The sequence below is a fragment of the Eretmochelys imbricata genome, chromosome 10 (assembly GCF_965152235.1).
Source record: "Eretmochelys imbricata isolate rEreImb1 chromosome 10, rEreImb1.hap1, whole genome shotgun sequence".
In the NCBI taxonomy this organism is placed as follows: Eukaryota; Metazoa; Chordata; order Testudines; family Cheloniidae; genus Eretmochelys; species Eretmochelys imbricata.
In genome coordinates, this window is record NC_135581.1 from 37,658,755 (window position 1) to 37,670,745 (window position 11,991).

The following is an 11,991-nucleotide window of genomic DNA, read 5'->3' on the forward strand; positions in this document are numbered from 1 at the left end:
TTGGATCTGGGGAGATTGGTCCCAGGCTGCAAAGGAAGTCCAGTCTTTGCACTGAGGAACTGTAACCTGCTTGTGCCTTCTGTCAGAGTGAGACACTGCTTAATTCAAATCCTGCTTAGCTTGTAGAACTTAGACTGTGTATTTACTTTTTGTTTTCTTAAGGTAACTAACTCTGACCTTTATGCCTATCACTTAAAATCTATCTTTCTCTAATCAATAAACCTGATTTATATTTTACCTAAAACAGTGTGTTTTGGTTGAAGTGCTTGGGAAATCTCAGCTCAGTTTACAAAGGCTAACGTGTGTCTACTCTACACTGAAGGAGTGACAAACTAATGAACTTGCACTGCCCTGGGGAGCCTGGAGCAGTGTAAGATGGTACAATTCTGCGGTGTAGTGCTGGAGCTGGGGGGAATTGGCTGGAGCCTCCCTATGGATGGTTCATGAGTAGCTAGGAGATAGTTCATGGAACACAGTTGGGTGTGTCCCTGCCTGTGGATGTCTCTGTAAGTGCAGTACACACCAGAAGTTTGTAGCTTGACATCAGCATTACCATGTGAGAGGCAGCCCAGGTTGGTGGGACAGAGGGCTCAGCAGTCCCACAGTCAAGGCTGCACCCCAGGGACCCCATAACAGGCACCATCCCCATTTTTTCATTCTTTGGCCCCTGTAATCACTTAAGTCCTAGGCTATGTGGGTCCTCTCTCATCTGAGCAGACAGGCCTTCTCTTGCTTCAGGAATTAAATAGGCTAGCACCTTTCCCCACTATTACACTGGGTCAGAACTTTGAAAGAGGAAAAAGTTACTCACTCTCCCTGCGCTCACACATGCACACACATGAACACTTTGCTGTCAGAGAGACAGGATCTCTCCTTTACTCACATCCAGACCAGTTTTCAGAAAGAACAGTGGCTCATACCCAGAGAAACTTGTTTAACTTGTGACCTGTACACTAACATTGGCAGAGAAATATTTGTGGCATGTGTGAAATTGGAGCTTCATGTCTAGGGCCTTCACCCATTCATTCTGCTACTGACCTGCTGTGTGATCAAAGGCAAGTCACACCAGCTCTCTGCCTGTTTCCACCTCATCCTGTGTCTGTTTTGCCTATTTAGCTAGTAAGCTGTTCAGGGCAAGCACTGTCTCTCACCCAGAAATCTCAGCTGGAGCCTCCAGGAGCTACCATAATAATAAAAATCATTAATAAATAAGTCTTTTCTAACAGTAACACTATGATTATGGTCTTATGTGGCTACCAGGTTCATTGGCACCCATTGCAAGCTGGCCATCTCTCCTATGCCTCCATAGTCCTGTGCCCCACCATCTTAAACTGGGCTTAATGTGATGCCTGCACTGATAGTCAATCAGCTCACAGATAGCCAGACAGGGGACCTCTTTCATCAGTCCAAACTCCATGCTGACATGGCCTATGCCCTCCTGCCACGCGCCACACCCACTGTAGCCTGGAAATCAGCCATAAATGAGTAGCGCTTCAAGTACTTTCACATTGGCCCCTGGAGCAGGAGTGCTTACCATATGCAATGCAGCCTGCACACCATGTTGTGTGTGGATGATAGGGTGCAGTTAGCATTACTCTCCTTCACTGCATGTTTGTGTGTCTCTTCCCTCACCTCCGTGACAATTGTGCCCCATTTGGTAGAAGAGGAATGGAAGTAAATGATATCCTGTGTGGGTAACAGTTGAACCAGTCTTCAGATTGAGACCTGCCATGGTAGAGGACAACCTAGCTGTGGATACTGGTGAGAGGAGGGTCCATACCACCAGAGCAAAATAGCCCATGGTATCACTATCCTCCTTCCTGGTCTCCATTCTGCAAGAGAACTCACTTCTGGATCCTTACTATTTATTGTATTACAACAGCACCTAGAGGGCCCTCCAAAAAACTGATATCAGGGCCCCCTTGTGCTAAGCATGATACAGCATAGAGTGAGAAGCAGCCCTTGTCCCAAAGAGATTACAATCTAAATAGACAAAACAGACAAAAGGTGGGATGGGAAAGAGACTTGCCCAAGGTCACCCAGAAGATCAGTGGCACAGCAAATAGAACTGAGTCCTAATCCAGTGTGCTTTCTATTAGACCATACTGTCTCCAGCTGCTGTCTATTCTGCACACACCTGGTGCTGGGTTCTTCCCACATGTATGAACACAGTCAAAGCCCAGAACGACATAGCCAAATCTGTAATATAAGAAATCTTCTGTGCTTTTCACTTCACGCACATGCCCCAGAGCTTCCTTCCTCATTCTTTCCAGTCTCATTCCCTCTCCCACTTGGGTTGCTTACAGAATCTTTGCAAAGATCAGCCAGGGAATGTATTACGCAGTCACTACAAGTTCCAAGAGTGGCCTATGTTACTAGGAATATTAAATGCAGGATAGTGACTGGAGCTGAAAATAAAGAGAATTGCTCAGGCTCAGTGCAGGCCTTATAACAGAGTGTCTTATTATTGTGCTAGCAACCACGACTGCTGTAGCTAAATTTGCATAAGCATTTTCATTCTAGTCCCCTCTTTTATTGGAAAAAGAAAAGGAGTACTTGTGGCACCTTAGAGACTAACCAATTTATTTGAGCATAAGCATCCTATGAAGTGAGCTGTAGCTCACGAAAGCTTATGCTCAAATAAATTGGTTAGTCTCTAAGGTGCCACAAGTACTCCTTTTCTTTTTGCGAATACAGACTAACATGGCTGCTACTCTGAAACCTGTCTTTTATTGGACTAGATTTTCAGAAACTTTTGCCTCTAAGGCTGAAGTTAGCCAGACTTGGTCTCTGCTTGAGGATGAAGCTTTTGGGAAAGTGGTTAAACTATAATTTGTATTTATTTATTTATTACAGTATTGCCTAGAGGCACCTCAGGGTCCCATTGGACTGGGCACTGTTCATACACATAGCGAGAGACAGAGAGCGCACGATCTGAAAGGACAAGACAGATAAAGGGTGAAAGAAGAAAATATTACTATTAAAGCTGGGCAGGAAAAGGTTTTCCTGTCACATGAAAATTTTCAAGATTTCAAAGGGTTTTTTTCTGTCCCAAACTGGGACAAAAATTACAAATCTCAAAAATATTACTGAGCCAAAAATCCAAAAACATTTGATTCAGGGCAATCAAAACATTTATTTTTATTTTTACTATAAGTGGCTTTAAATGTCCAAATGAAATGTTCAAATGGAACAAATTAAATGTTCAAATGGAAAACCAGAATTTTTTCATTCTTAAAATGTCAAAATAAATCATTTTGACAATTGGGGTGGGGGGGGAATCAAAAATTGTCCATCAAAAAATGTGTCTGACCCAACCTTTTCCCACAAAATATTTGTTTCAAGAAATCTGCATTTTCTGATGAAAAAATATTTAGTCTGTACATTCCTGACTGGCTGTAACTATTATCCCCATTTTACAGCAGGGGAACTGAAACCCAGAGATATGAAGTGACTAGCACAAAATCACAGAGAGAGTGTATGGTAGAGTCGGGAACTCAGCCTAACTCTCCGAAGTCCCTGTGAAAAAAACAGAGTAGTTTTCCCATTATAAAAGTGTCAACTGTGACATGTAAAAACAGCTCATGCATCAGGTCAGCTGGGGTGGAAAGCTGAAATTTGGCAGGAAAATAACCCCAGTGAGAAGTGCCTTGAGTGCTGGTTTGGATTTGATATTGACTGTGGAGCCTTTGAAAATCACACTGTAGCATTAGTATAATATATGAACACTTTGTAGTATGATTTCGTGTGACTAACTAAGGCCTCAAGGTAACAAGGCACTTGAGCACATGCTTAATTTTAAGCACTTCCCACTGGACTTAAGCACATACTGGCATGCTTTGCTGAATCTGGGCCTTAGCTGAAAAATGTTGTAAATATGTAGGGAACACGGCAGGACTCCACAGGAGTCCTTGTCTCAAGGAATGTGCATCACCAATGGTGAACAATGAATAAAACAAGGACAACTGTGCAGTCGAGAACCTGTTCCAGCATCAATCCACACCCATGCCACACTGCAATGGTAACAGGTGCCTTCATTAATGGTGTGGCTGGAATTTGTTCTTGCCTCACAATCCAAGAATTGAAATGGCAGAATCACCGCTTATATTACTGCCTCCCAAATCGCCTCTTCCCCTTCAGCTTAATCCCTGGAAAAATGAGTTCAGAATGGACACATCCCATTTGCTTTGATTACAGTTTGATTACAGTTAGGAAGTGGTTTTCTGGAGTTTACACAAGGGCAAATCTGACCATGGTGAACCCCTAACCTCTCCACCTGCAAGCTCTGTTTTGGGAGGGCTCTAAATGAGCCCCTGGTCCCCATTCCCTTCTACTCCCCTGTCTGTCTCCCTGCAGTTTTCTCTCACCACCGCTGCAGTTCTGAGGAGACTCTACATCCCATGTACTCCATGAAGCTTTGCTCTGTGTTACCTCTTTCTGGGGCAGCTAGAGCATGGCAATGCCTTGATGGGACAGAACCATGCTGATGTCCATGCTGTTAGAACTTGCAATAATAATTTGGCAGTTTGTCTGGAAAGCAGTGGAGGAGCAGCCAATGGATTAGCCACTACTCATATCCATAGGGCTAAGACACCAGGCAGGAACCCCAATCCCTCATAATCTCTTTGACCTCCTAAATACAGGCCATGGGCCAAATACAGCCTTTTGGAGCCCAAACAGCCAAACCTTCTGTTTCCTTCTCCTCACAGCACAAACACACTCTGGCATCTCTATCCTCGCCAAACCCACCCCTGATCCCATCTACCTGTCCAGATACCACCCTATCTCCCTCTCCCGCTTCACCTCAGAACCCACTGCATGCACCCACTGCCCTCCTCACTCCATTAAAATTGCTTTTTCCAAGGTTTCTGGAGACCTGCTTATAGCCAAATCTCAGCCTCTACACCGTACGCCTAGACTCCTCAGCTGCTTTTGACACTATCCACAAACTCTCCTCAAAATCTTGCCTTCCCTCAGCTTTCGTGATGCTGCCCTTTTGGTTCTCCTCCTACCTCTGTGGCTGTTCCCTCTGAATCTTTTAGTGGGTCCACTCTGTGACGTTGCACCCCATAAGGCTTTACGGAAATATGCGTATTAATGTACATATGACATAACTGGAATATGTTTGATGCTACATATGCCATGTAACATATCTCTGTAAAGGTTATGATCTACTGATACCTTCATCCTATTTGTATGCATGTATTATTTTTGTATTCAAAGTTATGAATATTGGCTGTGTACTTGCTTGATTTTTAAGTAGCCTTAGTAAAGCATTTGGTCAGCTTCTTGAGAAAGGAATGTGCAAATTAAGTGCCCAATCAAGAAACACTTAACGAACAAAAAGAAAAGGAGTACTTGTGGCACCTTAGAGACTAACAAATTTATATGAGCATAAGCTTTTGTGAGCTTTCGTGTGCATCCGATGAAGTGAGCTGTAGCTCACGAAAGCTTATGCTCAAATAAATTGGTTAGTCTCTAAGGTGCCACAAGTACTCCTTTTCTTTTTGCGAATACAGACTAACACGGCTGTTACTCTGAACCCTGTCAAACTTAACGAACAACGGATCTTGGAAGGCTCCAATCCCCATAAGAAGTCTTCCTGGAGACATTCAAGATAGCATGTGAGCAATGGCTGCTGCCTGTAAAAACTGAGTCATGCATGGACATATGACTTGCTCATGTGACTCCAAAACTCCATCTTGGAGCTGGACTTTGCATAGGAGAGAGGAAGGGGTCTCCACCCACAAGAAAAAGTCTATTTAAGCCCATGGGAGACCCCTCCATTTTGTCTTCAGCTGGCCCAAGAGATAGCAGCTCCACCCCAAAGGATATCTGAAAGAAACTGGAACAAAGGATAGTAGCCACAGGGAGTGTGAGTGATTGCTGTACCCAGACTAGAAGGAGACTAGTCTGTAAAAGGAAGCTTACTGGAACAACTCTGAGGGTGAGGTTTTATCTGTATTGTGTTCTCTTACTATATTAGGCATAGACTTGCATGTTCATTTTATTTTGCTTGGTAATTCACTTTGTTCTGTCTGCTATTACTTGGAACCACTTAAATCCTACTTTCTGTATTTAATAAAATCACTTTTTACTTATTAATTAACCCAGAGTATGTATTAATACTGGGGGGGGGGGAAGCAACTGTGCTTATCTTTCTATCAGTGTTATAGATGGTGAACAATTTATGAGTTTACCCTGTGTAAGCTTTATACAGGGTAAAATGGATTTATTTGGGGTTTGGACCCCACTGGGAGTTGGGCATCTGAGTGTTAAAGACAGGAACACTTCTTAAGCTGCTTTCAATTAAGCTTGCAGATTGTGGGACGTGGTTCAGACCTGGGTCTGTGTTTGTGGCCGGCAAGTGTGTCTGGCACGGCCAGGCAGGGCTCTGGTGTCCCAAGCTGGCAGGGAAAGCAGGGACAGAAGTAGTCTTGGCACATCAGTTGGCAGCCCCAAGGGGGTTTCTGTGATCCAACCCATCACACACTCCTCTCCCATGCTCTGTGTAGCCCACAGGGCTTCATCCCTGGCGGCCTGCTCTTCTTGCTATACATCCTCTCTTTGGAGATCTCATCCACTCACACAGCTTTATATGCTGTTTTTATGCTGATGACTTGGAAATCCACCTTTCCACTCATGACCTATCTTCCGCCATCCAACTCCATATCTTAGCCTGTTTCTCTGATACCTCCTGGATGCCTCATCAGCAATTTAAACTTATCATGGTCAGACCTGAACTCTTTATCTGTTCTCCTGAAGCCTCTCTCCCTGCATGCTTACTTCACCATTGACAACACTTCCTGGTCACTCAGGCTCTTAACCTAGGGAATCATGTCTGACAAGGCCTCCCTCTCCCTTGGCCCACACTTCCAGTCTATGTCCAAAGCTTTCCGCAGCATCCTACACAAATTTTAAAAATGTAGCCTCTTCTTTCTGTCCACACCACAAAAACTCTAGTCCATATCCTCAGCGTCTCCCATCTTGACTATTGCAACCTCATCCTCTCTGGCCTCCCTTACACACACACTGTCCCATCCCCCATCCATTCAAAATGCAACTGCTAAGGTCATCTTCACAGTCTTTTGCTCCAATGTGACCCCATCTTTGACACTTTCCATTGGTTTCCCATCTGCATCAAACTGAAGACCCTTCACAATTCTGTTGGTCCCTACTCATCCCTTCTTGGTTCTTGTTGCATTGACTACATGCCCTTTGTGCCATTAAGAATGCCAGCCTTGTACACACATTTGCCTGCTTATCCCTTAACTGACTCTGTGCTTTCTTCCAAAATGCTCCTTATATATGAAACACATTTCCTGAATGAATTTGTAAGGCCTCTCCCCTCCCCTCCTTCAGAACTACCCTCTCCATGATGCCTACATGAGATCAGCCAATGAAGGATGTTCAAGTAATGCAACAGTCTGGAAGAGCCAATTTTATTGATATATTTTCAACTTTCAGATGATTGGGAAATATGGAGTTGTGCACATACCCAATCTTTGTGATTGTATCTTCCTATCTCCACCACCCGCATCCCTGCCCTCCTTTTGTTTGCCACGCTCACTTATTGTGCCTCATTTCTAATTAGACTATAAGATTCATAGATTTTAAGTCCAGGAGGACTGCTTTGATCATCTAGCCTGACCTCCTGCAGAACACAGGCTACAGAACCTCACCCAGCAATTCCTGAATCAAGACCACAACCACTGTTTGAGCTGGGGCATATGTTTTAGAAAGATACCCAGTCTTGATTTAAAGACCCCATGTGATGGAAAATCCACCACTTCCCTAGATAAATTACTCTACAGGTTAAATATCCTTAAGCTCTGCTTGTCTACATATGTGTTTGCTGCCTCATACAATGGAGTCCGGATCCCAATTGAGACCTTTGGGAACAATAATAACAATTAATAATAAACTACAGATCCAAGCATGCAATGCTCCACCTAGATCTGGGAGAAAGGATGATTAAATTAAGATGCAGCACTGCATGCTGGAACCCATAGGCTCTGTGGCTGTATGTACATAATTGAAGCTGGCTGCAACATCTTCCATATTGAAAAGGAGTACTTGTGGCACCTTAGAGACTTAACAAATTTATTTGAGTATAGGCTTTCGTGAGCTACAGCTCACTTGCATCCAACGAAGTGAGCCGTAGCTCACGAAAGCTTATGCTCAAATAAATTTGTTAGTCGCCAAGGTGCCACAAGTCCTCCTTTTCTTTTTGCGAATACAGACTAACACAGCTGCTACTCTGAAACCTATTTCCATATTAAGTGTGGTTCTCTGGCAGAGCACCATGTAGCCCTTGGTTATGTGTCCTTATATAGTCTCTTTCCCCTTACTGTATATTTTTCAACCATTTTGTTGCATGGAGTGTTAGTGGAGAAATAGAATACTATGATGGGGCCTGATCCAAGTTCCATTGTTTTGATTGATTTAAATGGATTTTAGATCAGGCCCAGAAGGAACTGGTTAGCGAGAGTGCATATCACAGCCTGCTTCTCATCAGAATCAGAGCTGCTCAGCTGTGTGCTATAGGCCCCACACTGTTAATAGCTATGAGTGATTCCTCATGAAGCCTGGATTTTTGGAGCAGGAGGATCTAAGCTCTGTCCCCACCTTCACTGTGAGGTTCAAAAAGGTGGGCAGCAGCAGCACGACAACTGGTAGACAAGAGAATTTCTTTTAATGCTGTTATTTAAGGGTTGGACTGGAGATATGATGGACTGTGCAATGTTAATAAATGAAATGAATGATGATAAACAGCTACAAGCTGACCAGAATTAGAGTAATTTTAAAACTTTATTCATGCATTTTGATTCAATGAAATAAAATAATATTTCAGGCTCTACTGTATTGCTGTATAATTTTGTAGGGATTCAGGATTGTTGTTAAATCATGCATCAATTACTCTGCAAGCTGGCTGAGAGGGTGTGTGTTAATTACATTGTAGGGGTGTATGGGAGAGGTAGTACCTTTGAGTGATTTGAACTACTTCAGGGGTTCTTCTCCTCTGTGGTCCAGTCCTCCCTGTACACCCAGCTCTCACCTGTGGCTCCAAGTAGCTGTAAGTATGCAACAGTGGCCACAGCCCGTTAAACTGATTTGGCAGGCAGGCTACACCATGTGAGGGTAACCGAAAGTGTGGAAACAGATGGTGATTTCGGGATTGCCTTCCCAAACATACAAAGACTATTCTGGTAGCCGAGGCAAAATATATTGGTCCAACGACTTGTAAAGCCATATTGTGGAGGGCAAAAGGCATGATAGGGCACTAGAGAAGTCATGGCTATCCACAGCAGCTAAAGAAGCCTCCAGCTGTAACAGCCTTTGTGTCACTGGCCAAGCTTCAGCAGCCAGGAGAATGGGACTGTCCCAGTGCAATGACTTTCCCATTTTAATCAACTTCACGCACACGTCATTCATGCACATTTGTCTTCAAAAGTCCTGTGGGAATGCGGAAGTGGCAAAGCAACAGGTGAAGATGATTACTAGCAGCCGTAGCCACAAGCCTGCACACAGGCGGCCTGGGACACTGGTCTCCCATCCCTGACCCAAGGGCAGCAAGGAAGCTCGGCAACACCCCAGGTGACAGAGCAGACCTTTTTAGGATTGCACTGCTCTCCCTTTTTAAGGGAAGGGGCTAGAAAAGGTGCCTCAAATATTGCCTGCCCAAATTAAATCTGGCTAGCTTACCGTGCTGGCGGATCATCCTCAATGTGGTCGAAAACTAAAAAGGTACTAAGGATTGCTGCTTGGAACATCAGGACTATGACAGACAAAGATGATACTTCTCAATTTGAAAGAAGAACTGCTCTCCTTTCAAAAGAGCTAGCCCAATATGGGTTATACTGCATTTTAGTGATGTGATAATAAAATGTTTAAAACCCACCAGACTCCGTCTTGGCTAAAACCTGAACGGAAAAGACTGAGACACAAATATGTAGGACACTGCAAGATAGGTGTCAGGACAGAAGTAAAGGGAATCAAAGATGGCTACACAGTAGCAGTGCTGCCACAGCAGTGGAGAATACAGACTGAAAACAGTGGTAGCACTGGGAAAATCATGGCACAGATCCAGAACTAGGAATACACCCACCAAGAGACAGCTGAGAGCACCTCAGAAGCCCTGTGGGGGTAAGGGTATCTTTTGTGCAGAAATGCCAGACTTCAGAGTAGCAGCCATGTTAGTCTGTATTCGCAAAAAGAAAAGGAGTACTTGTGGCACCTTAGAGACTAACCAATTTATTTGAGCATGAGCTTTCGTGAGCTACAGCTCACTTCATCGGATACATCGATCACGAAAGCTTATGCTCAAAGAAATTGGTTAGTCTCTAAGGTGCCACAAGTATTCCTTTTCTAAATGCCAGATGAGTATTATTATCCCTATTTCATGGACAGGGAAACTGAAGCTAAGGCTATGTTTACACTATGGAACTTACAGCAGCGCAGCTGACCGCCGCAGCTGCATCGCTGTAAGGTCTCCCTTGTAGCTGCTCTATGCTGGAGGGGTGGGAGGGAAGCTCTCCCGCTGGCATAATTAAACCACCCCCAACAAGCAGTGGTAGCTATGTCCGAAGGAGACACTCTCCCACTAACATTGCTGTCCACACCTGCACTTTTGTCAGTGAAACTTTTCTTGGTTGGGGTGTTTTTTTCACACCCCTAGCTGACAAAAGTTTTACTAACAAAAGTGCTAGTGTAGACATAGCTTAAGTGACATAGCCAGAGTTGCATACAAAGTTAGTGGCAGAGTTAAGAATACAACCCAGAATACCTGATTCCCAGTCAGGAGTGAAGAGAAGTGTTTCTTGGGGAGAAGAAACTCCCATTTCCTTCCCACATCAACAGTGGCACCCATCAGCCCGATCTCCTCCCTACTCCACTAGCAGGATGGGAATAGGGGACAACATTATAGTGATGAGGGCAGTATAAGCACCTGAATATAATAGAACAAAGCTCTCCAACCAGTTCCTTCCTTGGACCACTCTTGCTTGGAGTCCCACAAAAGAGTCAGTCCCTGGTTCTGAAGGATCTATGTACAGTTTTATTTGCCCAGCCAGATCCCTGTCCAGATGGACTTTCCCTTGTGGCCACTTTCTGTCAACTGTGACTTAGTTACTCAACTTAATTCATAGGGGTTTCGGGAGCGTGCAGGTACCATCCAGCCTCAGTAGTAAGGATGGAGGAAATGGGGGTGGGGTGTTATCTAGTCTTACTAGTAGGGGTGGAAAGAGCAGAGGCTCCTGAGGAGAGAGTATGGGGACATCCCAGTTTAAGCAAAAGAAATAAAGTCAGCAAAGCCTTGTAATGCACACCCACCCCCATTCATCCTTTGTCTGCATGCTCCTTATGGGCACTGTAATCTCATCAGGCTTCCCTCTGGACCCACTGGGTGGCTGGGCAATGAAATGGCAGATGAAATTCAATGTTGATAAATGCAAAGTAATGCATATTGTAAAACATAACCCCAACTATACATATAAAATGATGGGGTCTAAATTAGGTGTTACCACTCAAGAAAGAGATCTGGGAGTCCTTGTGGATAGTTCTCTGAAAATATCCACTCAGTGTGGAACAGCAGTCAGAAAAGTGAATCATTAGGAAAGGGATAGATAATAAGACAGAAAATATCATATTGATATTTTATATATATCAAAATATCTCTATATAAATCCATGGTACACATATCTCAAAAAAGATATATTAGAATTGGAAAAGGTCCAGAAAAGGGCAATAAAAATGATTAGGGGTATGGAACAGCTTCCATATGAGGACAGATTAATAAAACTGGCATGGGTGGCATGTGAACTGCCAGCTGGGGGGAGGCTAACCCCCAGCCCTGCCCCTTCTGCCTGAGGTTATGCCCCTTCCGCCCCCCGGCAGCCACCGGCCTAGTCCCACAGCTAGCCCCCCAGCCCCAAAAGAGTGCCAGGAGGGCAGGCAGCACGTGGCCCCAGCCTGGAGCACAGGAGGGCAGGC